Below are 10,748 nucleotides of genomic sequence, written 5' to 3'. Positions count from 1 at the left end.
TACTGACACAATTTTAGTGAATCAGAAATTTATCAATAAACCGAAAGCTTTTACAGTAAAATAGATTAGATTTACTAAAATACAGAGAAATCTCACATCAATAAGACAAAACTAATTACATACATAACTGAATTAGAAAAACAACATTGAAAATTATCGTGACACAAATTTTAATGATCTTATTCTATTTGACCAGTGACCATTTCTTACTACGATTCGGTGTGCCTTGGTATTTAGCGTATGGGCTGCAGATAGAAAGGTCCGTGGATCGAGACATGGTACTGCGGAACACGCTTTGCATCTTTAGCAGTGAGTGCGTTATAAAAGTGACAGTTAGTCCCGTTATTCGGTTGAAAGATTTGCACAAAGCCATTGTGATGGCAAGCACTGCAGGCTCACTACCTTCGCTCTGTCCAATAGCCCAAAATTAGGGAATGTCTATGCTCCAATCTTAGGGTTCTCTTCCTGTTTGGCACACGTGCACATAAAGTGCCATTCAAGGTGAAAATTCCAATTTCCCATTCTATGGCTTTCTTTCACCTGCATATACTTCATCTTAATTAATTACCCATTTTTATAGGTAGTGATCTTTCAATATTCAGCGTATTTCACAGCAATTATAACCATTTATTCAGATGTTAAAGTATATCTTACTTTCGTAGTCATAGTTTCACTCAATTATGTTAGTATAAAGGTGATAAAGTGATCAAAATTATTATATGTTCTATCGCGATGTTACTCTTGAAGAATTATGGTACTTAGTCCCTAAACGTGAGACGCTCAAGACGCTATACATCAGTTGTAGTCAAGTATAAAAATTGTGCACTATGGTTTTCATGTACAAAAGACGCATCACATAGCAACCGTTTTGAATGAGCAAAGTGGCCGCAAATGCTGAATATTTGCAACATCACCGACGCACGAGAAAAGGCCGAAAGACTTTCCAAAAACGACACACTTCGCAAGTGTGTGTGGATGACGTAATTCCGTTCTGTCACACAGGATCAGGGATCACTGACTGAGACTAGAAATTATATCGAAGGCTGAAGTATCAACCAGGCTTTAATTTCTCGCCTGTCCTAGTGGTTAACGTGCCCAACCGCGAATTTGAGGGTCCCTTTGTCACAAAATCCCAGCCCACTATTTAGAGCCGTGGGTGCGCAATAAGGGTGACGATCAAATCACATTATTTGTCTAGACAAGAGTAGCCCAAGAATTGGGAGTAGGTGCTGGAGACCACCCTGTCAGTTCAGATAGGCCCTGTGGAGATTTGCGAAATAAATTTGAATAACAAAGTCAACGCTCTCCAGTGAAAAAGCGGTAAGTCTGAAGGCTTATAACGCTAAAATCCGTTCCGATACTAGTGGTGGGCACAGCGCAAATAGCCTATCGTGCAGCTTTATGTTTAAATACAAACAACAAAAAACTTTTTATATATATATATATATATATATATATATATATATAGCTTTTTCAATTGAAAGTCAGTAAGATGTAACCCAATAGACCTCATAAACTCTGGCATTAAGTTGTGCTTGTAATACGTTTTTATGTGTTTATATCCATCATCTATGACAAATGGTAAATAAAGAGAGAAAGAAAACATGGTATTGTGAGCAAAGTATTGTCAGCAGAGGAGTATTAAACAATGTCTAGTTTAAATGATGTAGTTCCTTCTTCCTTTTTTAAAATCCATATAATTTCAGTTATAAAAGAAAAGTTTAAACTGCAATCAATCTTACTGTGATGGTTCATGTATATAAAAGTATATTACTCAAAGCTCAATCGATCATAAAAAGGAAGAAAGACAGTTGCTTGAATCAAGAGAAGTTTTTACATGAGGGACACTGATTTTCAAAATCTGTGATTTGAAGTGGTGCACGTTTGATGTATAATTTATTTCAAGATGATATCTAAGTTCACTATTAATGAAAATGAAATATTAGAGTTTTCATCTTGCACTGTTTACGCGAGAAACATTAAATTTAGGAAATGATTAACACAGATATTTCAATTATCCAATGATTAGATTAATTTCTTTAAGTCATCACTGTTAGCAGTTTAATAACGTTATTTTTACTTTGTTCAGAATAATTAAAACTGATTCCTTAATATGTAGGTTTGTAAACTTGTTATCAAGAGAGTCTAATAATTATAAGTACATAGAGTGGCATTAAGTAAGTAGGTCTAATAATTATAAGTACATAGAGTGGCATTAAGTAAGTAGGTCTAATAATTATAAGTACATAGAGGTTGGTAGGTTGGTAGTGTTGAAGTGCATACAATTTAAAAATATCGAAAAGTACGTTATTTTGGAGAATAAGAATTATTGACTTCTTTTGGGGGTTATATTTGATAATGATATAAATCGCCAAGCGTAGTCAGGAGCGTTCTAGTGTGCATGATAATTAAAAACTTCAAACTTTCAGTTCGGCTAAAAGTGTTGTCAGAGCATTACGAGCGATCACTTGTTAAGAAAGTGAAGTAATATTTATAGCAAAATCACAGTGCTTTTATAATGTTCATTTTAAACCACATATGAGGAAGATATACGTTGATGTTTTCTTCATTAATTTCAGTATTTCAGTATTTTAGGGGTTCGATTCCTCGCAGCGAATAGCCTAGTGTGGCTTTGCTCTAAAAACAAACAAACAAAAAGAATCACTGTGATATATAAAAGGTTCGTTCGTTTCATTGTTATTGGATATTCGGGCGAAATTATTTACGGGCTATTTGTTCTAGCCGTCCCTAATTTTGAATTAATAGATTAGAGGGAAGAAAGTCCTACTTTGTGCTACTCTTGTTTGACCAAACAGTGGGATTTGACGGTCACACTTATAACGCACCCTTGACCTGGGGGGTGTGAACATGAGACCAACAGAGCTATAGTCTAGCACGCTAACCATTTGGCCACGCTATCCCATGAGAAACGTACATCTATGTAAAGAATGATCAGCATCATTTTGACACTGAGATCTTGACGATTGGTAGCAAACTGAGAAGTTTTGACAGTCACTTTACTTAGTTTTAAAGTAATTAAAGTATAACATGTAAAACATCTAAAAATGGACATAAAAGAAAATAGATGGACAATGTTGACATTTTACTAGATAGCATTGGACATATACACCAGAGTTAACCAATATTTCCTGCTGAGATACTCTGGCGAACGTCGACTTCGTTCCTGTATTTTCTTTATATCCTACTTTAGTTATTTAATAATTTATTTATTCCTAAAATGTATGGTATAACTCCACAGTTTCGAAGTTATTATTTTTAGGCATTTGCAAATATTTCTATTAGAGACGTAAGGATAAGAATTGTACTGTTCGTTGGGTTTGAGACCTATCTTGACGGTTGTGAAAATGTAAACACTCTTAGATATCAATAAATCGTATACAATCACATGGCCAAGGTGAAATGTTTTGAAAAGCTTGCCAGTATATTATTTCAATAATATAATGCCCTGTTTCAGGTTTCAAAATTACAATATTAATGTTTTAGAATAATCCACTAACAGCACGAATTATTAAACAATAGTTTGCTTGTAGTTTAAGCACAAAGCTGCACAATGAGCTAGCTATGATCTGCCAACCACGGGTTTCGAAACCCAATTTCTAGCGTTATAAGTCTGCAGACATACCGCTGTGCCACTGGGGGGGGGGCAAAACAGTGTTGATACCATCTATCCACCAGATACGTAGAATAGTAATTTTGAAGTGTAGAAAGATTAAAAATGCTGGAGAGTATATAATTATATACATATATTAAATCAGTTTCATCTGTTATTTTAAGTCATCAGCATCTGAACAAGATTTTCAAATAATAATGGAAAAACCTTCCCAAAACACCTGTCAGAACTAATATATATTTTGCGAAATAGGTGCAGTTGCTCATTATTCGTGTCATTGGCACTGCTTAAACACAGTGGATCCCTCGATATCTACATGTCTGGATGCTTTAAGCAGGACTTTAATGGCACATATAGATTTAAAATGTTTAGCGTTCTACACCTCTCTATTAGAATTACCGAATTCGCTTGAGCTTGATTAAAATGGTTGAAAATAAGTCTGGTTGTTTTAAATTTAACTAAAATTAGTTTTCACTTATACTTTTAGGTTATGTTGCTTATATTGATTTGAAATTTCATTTAAACTTGATATAAATAAACCATAAATATTAATATTCTTTTTTGATTGCCGGTTTTGAGTCTTTCAACTATTGCGATAAACTTTATATGAATGTGTTTCATTCTTAGGATGTTCGACTTTTCTGATTTAAAAGCACACAGAAAAAGTATATATGGAAACAGTGTATGGACCATTAAGGGTTAGCTTAACTAAATATACACAATCTAAAAAAAAAAAACAGCATGAACAAACGTCTCCATGTATTAAACTTTCTTGCCATTATATTCAATTTGTAGCACCAAAGAAACTAGCAACTAATACTAATTATACCTTCTGATACGTTATACATTTAATATCATTAAGACCACACGATCTCATTTATTTCATATAAAGGAAACACCAAAATAATAACGAGTCACTTCCATTATTCTTTACATAAGCAGCAACAAAATATTATCCATTTAGTCCCATTTATTCCTTACTCTGGCAACAGCAAGATGTTACCTAGTCAGTCACACGTATTCCTTGCAGAGGCAACAACAATATATTGTTACGTCTCCGTTTGTTAATTGATTTTCCGTAACTTCGTTCCGACGAAACTTAAGCGACACAAGTTCTTTCTTAATAAAACTGGTTTATTCTTTCCGAATATAACTTTACCGATACACTTAACTTCAACAATCGCGCTAAAACAAACGCTAATCAACGAATGTCAACAATACTTCTGACTGCAGTTCAATTACTCACTATCTACACACACATTACATTCCCCTCTTTTATATACCAGCCTACCCTATCTAGTAAATGCTAGAGCATTCGCCAAGATACGGGATAGTTCTAGAAACAAGAGGGCGTGAGAATCACATGATCTCGATGACGCAACAATATTAACTATTCAGCCATTTATTGGACTTGTGCCACAGTATGCTACTTCTCAGTTATTCATTTTGTCTCGATTGCCGTCATTGACAGATCTTTTTTTAATAACCTGTCAAAGAAACGGTCATTGACGAAGATTCCTTTCCTAGACGAGTACTCACTGTCATACTAATGATATGACAACATATCTATATGTATAGGGCTTAAACAATCATCTCACATAACAAAGGATTGGCTTCTTTTCTCTACGCAAATATATGGAGTGTTTTACAACTGTAGAGATGAGCCAGTCTGTAAAATACAACTAGGCTGATCATGGCAGTGGTCTGAGCACGTTAAACATTATATATACAACAAAAACAATTTCAATCAACTGATACAACTCACAAAGAGGTTATGAAAGGTTGAAGCTGATTTCTCTTTATGCAGTGGTGTTTTATTGGCCAAATGATCGATAATGAAGCATTAATACTAAATTGGGATGAAACAGAAACCAACAAGTTTCTAAAACAAACATAGCATAAGAGCATGTAACAATAAGAATTTTCGAAACAAACAAAGACATTTTAAACAGCATTAAACCCATAAGGCATAGCCCATCTAAAACGCTATCTCCTGTACTTTCTTTACGCTTTTTCCCTTAGTAACTTTGAATGAAAATAAATTATATATATATATATATATATGTATATTATAGAAATTAACCATATAAAAATATCTTAAATTGCTTTAAAATTTCCTTATTAATGTTAATTTGAAACAAATAAATAAAAACTCATACATAAAAGCAAAAATATCGGTTTCGTATCTTTAAGGATACTTTTCAGTTTCTGAAAGAAGATTCTCTTTGTGAGACCTACTTAACAATAAAAAACTTTCAGAATGTTTTTTACCTTAAAGTTTATACATGTTTTAAACAGTTATTATGCTTTTAAATTTACTAATAAAATCATTTTTTATTGTTTTTGCAAGAAAATATCAAAATAGAAATATTCGGAGTGTGTGTGTTTTCCTATAGCAAAGCCACATCGGGCTATCTGCTGTGTCCACCGAGAGGAATCGAATCCCTGATTTTAGCGTTTTAATCCGAAGGCTTAGTGCTAAACCTCCGGGGGAAAACAGTTCTTGCAAAGTATGATATTTTCCCAAAATACACTTACTAACGTATTTGTTAACAGGTAATGGGCAAGTATTTAAATTTTTTAAAAACATGAGGTTTATGTAAATTTATTCTTAAACGTAAGTTTTCTGTTACTTCAGCATATATTTGCTTTCAACAAATACTCGATAATACATAATTAACATTATAGGAATTACAAGTACATCTAGACTTTATAAAAAAATATTTTTCCCTAGTAGAGTCTCTAAAATATTTAGTGTATGTAACATAACCTTTCCCACAAATATTATAATTTGGTTTATTGCAGGGAAAAATATTTTCATAAGAATTTTCTGACTGATGTTAGCACACTGATAACAATTTGGATTGTCTTCGTGATAATAAGGTTTGTTTATTTTCAAACTTTTTTGTATCTGAAACTCTTTACAATTCTTTTTATACATTGTTAATATAAATTTTAACTCCAGGGCAATGGATTATTATGAAAGGAATCATTTGTTCTTCTTTTATATTATTATTAGTTTCCTTTTCAATTTTAGCTAAGTTAGAACCTCTTTCTATGACATTTTCTGAATAACTGTAAGATTTTAATTCTATCAATCTTTGTTGTTGAGCTTTCGGATTAGAAATAATATAAAAAATTATTTGAGCCAGACAAAGTTGAATGATCATTATAAAAGTCTAAATACTGTTGTGAGTTAGTGGGTTTGTAATATAAAAGTGTTTCAATCTCACCATCTTCTCTTTTTATAATCCATATATCTAAAAAAGATAAACCTAAGTTACTCATTTCAAAAGTAAACTATACAATGGGGTTAATTTGATTCAAATTTTCCAAAAAATATTCCAAAATCAAAGGATCTGTTCCATAATAAAAAAAAGGAATCATCTAAATATATTTTCTTGTTTTTCTTCAAGTAACTAATATAGTTATTTTCAAAATGATTTAATGAACTATTGAACATCTGAATTTCAAAATATTCCATCATTACAGTAGCATAAGTTGTAGCCATTTTTGTTCCCACTGGCGTTCCAGAGATTTGTTGATGCATATTGCCTTCATAAACAAAGTAACAACAACCCAAAATAAGGTTTAAACTTTTAATTAACACTTCATTAGTAAAACGTGGGTGTAATAAATCTGGATATCTATCTAAATAGCATTTAACAGTTTTTATACCACATTCACATTTAATACTCGGATAAAGAGAAACTACACATAATGATATAAATATATTTTATTTTTCAATGATATTTGGTAAGTGATTAGTAAAATCAGTATCATCTGTTATATAACTTTGTACTTTGATGTCAACGGTTTTAGAATTATGTCCATGATAGAGCTTAATGATTCAATCAACTTGTTTTTCTCACCTGAAAATATGCGCGCATCTTTTTATCTAAATACGCATCTGTACACACTTCATTTCAATGGATATAAGCATAAAGAGGATCTAAATATACTTCAGCAGACATTTTTTACAACAACGTATTAAAAGCTTATTAAAGATTTAAAAAGGGTTTAACATTAGATCATAGAATAACACTATAAGTTTATTTATAGCGAAAAACATATACAAGTTACAATATTAAATGATTTCTTAATTTAATATAGGCCATACTTAATAAAGGCTTAACTAATGTTAGGCCTAAGACAAGTGGACGTATAGATTCCGGTGTCAGAACTTAGAATTCTTTTGTATTGTTCTAAAAATTCTGTATTTAAAGAAGTACTGTTGTAACGAAGATATATATTTGACCTCAAATGTTTTGCGGGTTTCTGCTAGTATATATATATATATAATACCCAGACATAAACACATATTTATCTAAAATATAAATGTCCTTGTTATTATTATATTAAAGACAGTCAGTGATTCAGGTGTTTTTCATTTGTCATAGCAATTTTGAAGGTTTGTTTAATCTAAGAAAATAATTTTAAGATATTAAAATGCATAACTTATAGTATAACACTAATGGGATAACACACTTCCAGTAAGTTTGTTCTATTTCTCATTGAAGTTGGGTGTGAATTCTACAGTGCATTTGTGAAAAAGGTGTATAAAGGTAATGAGTATTCCCAACCAGCCATTTGAAGTCAAAATACTACAAGGAAACGAGCTCAAAGACATTTGAAGAGGAATGGTGATTGGATGAATTGTTACTAGTATGAACGTACACGCGACTTCAGCCTGCCCAAAACGTGGGTAATTTTATGAATAAGTGAAAATTATTGGACATAAAAATGTAGGTTACAACCCATATACCGCTCATTTACAACCGTGAATGATAAAGATCAGTTCTCACAATATCTTGATCATCAAAATTACTGCGAGGAACAATGGAAAAAGTATCCCATTGAGTTATAAATTCATAATTACTTCTTTGCTTGTCATGGAGGGGTCTCGATTGGAAGAAGAATTAGACATTGCTTTGGATATAATGACATCGTTCCAGGTGTGAAGTGTGTGTGTGTTGGGGGAGGGGCCAGTATCATGATATGAACGCGTTTTACTTGATTCAATTTGATTCAGTGGTAATATTTAAGGGTGTCGTGAATGCCATGTCTTACAGCAAGATCTGGACAATACTTATGAAGAAGGCCATGCCCTTTTCACTTTATACTACACGCCTGTTCAGAGTGATTTAAGATAAGCAATGTCGAGTAATTAATACTACCGGCGCATAGTTCTAAACAGGATTCAATTGAAACACTAGGAAGTTTCGGAACTCTGCTTTAGAGTTTTGTTTTGTTTGGATTTAAGCTCAAAACTACTCAATATTTAGTGTTATAAACCCTCAGTGTTATTGCAGAACCACCATGAAGCACACTGTGACATCACACTACATTTAGAGCTGCTTTACAATATAAAATGCAGTCTATTTCACTAGGCGTCCGCTAACAGTTGGTAGCAAATTTTAGTAACTGAGCCTAGTTTGTAATTAGTGCTAAGTTAGCGAAACAAGACGTGCTGCTCCAACTCTTTTGGTAATATAACGCATTTCTATGACATAAAGCTTCCTGTCTATAGCTGTTTGTTGAGCAGGGCCAAGTGGTTAACGTGCTATGCTGCGAATTCAAAGATTCAAGTCTCTAGCTAGGATATGCTTCTGAACACATGCTGCACATTCAGCTGTTGTTGGGGGCGTTATAACTGTGATACTAAATCCTGCTATTAGGTTGAGAGTTACCGCATAGGTAGCGCTTGCTACTGCATGTTTGCTTTCCCCTTTTTGTTGAACTGTTCTAAATTAGAGATTAGTACCGCATAAGTGCAGTTAAGGTTGAAAAACCCAATATTGTCTGTCTATTTAGCGTGCTTTAAGTTAATTGTATACCACAAAACAGCTCTAAGTTAATTAATAGTGCTACTTTAGAGACTCGTGTGAAACTCAAGCGACATATACAAATCTTCTAATTATGTGTTGCACATCATTGGACTGCAAAATGCCCTGTTTAAAGGTTTTATAACACGGAAATTTGATATATTACTTGAACCAGGACCATAGCATTAAAAAGATATTTTATTTTCTAAAAAAAAAAATTACGACTCCAAGGTTTACATGAAGTTAAGATGTGTGAAATTCAAATATTACATGTTAACTTATTTAAAGACTCAACGACTAATGCTGAGATCTATGGTTAATTTACCTGAAACTTATTAAAAACATAGTTCCATTTTTGAAAACTGTGTATTTGAATACATGTACGAGTGTAAATTCATAGCAGTAGTTACGTTTTTAATTTTCGTTAACGTGCATTCATTAATATATATCCTCCGGTGGGTCAACTTAATGGACTTACAACGCTAAAATCTGCCCACAGCGGGTATTGAAATCCTAATTTTAGTGTCTTAAGCCTGTAGACGTACCGCCGAGAACTTGTATAGGAAGAAATAAAATTGATAGTGATATTTTTCAACCTGAACAACATCTTACATATACTTAAAATAAGTGACCAAATCAATGTAGTCGTCTCTAGCTTTAAATTACCGACAGAGGGAGGAAAAACAGTTAGCAACACCCGCCGTCTACACAGCTACTTTTAAACCAAAAATTACAATGAATAACTTTACAGTAATTTCCACCAACTTCAGGTGACTTCAAATAGGACCGTTATAATCTTTATTGCTCTACTAGACTTATCTTCAGACGATTTGACTTTGATGCAATAACTCGAACAGAAAACGTTTATGATAGTTCAATTAAAAACATCAAGTCTGTTCTGTCATAACCTTTAAGTATTTTCTAAGTATGTTTGACGATGAAATACTCTTAAATATATCAAGCTATCAGTAAGTATTTTTCCGATTCTAATCAAGACGTCATATTTAATTAAATGTTAATTTCTGCTGTGAGCTCTTTATCTTAAACACATATTCGCATTTTTCTTGTACGATATTATTCGAGAGCGAATTTCGTTTCCTATTAGAAGCTAAATGTCGTAACAGCAAGACTGTAAAACAAATACTATGTATACATTATACTATTCTGATTATGAAAAGTCACTACATCAGGGCCTAGCATGGCCAGGTCGTTAGGGCACTCGACTCGCAATCTGTGGGTCGCGGGTTCGAATCCCCGTCACACCAAACATGCTAGCTCTTTCAGCCGTGGGG

Source organism: Limulus polyphemus, unplaced genomic scaffold (assembly GCF_000517525.1).
Source record: "Limulus polyphemus unplaced genomic scaffold, Limulus_polyphemus-2.1.2 Scaffold4081, whole genome shotgun sequence".
NCBI lineage: Eukaryota > Metazoa > Arthropoda > Merostomata > Xiphosura > Limulidae > Limulus > Limulus polyphemus.
The sequence above is the reverse complement of the archived record's forward strand: the minus strand, read 5'-3'. Positions refer to the sequence as shown.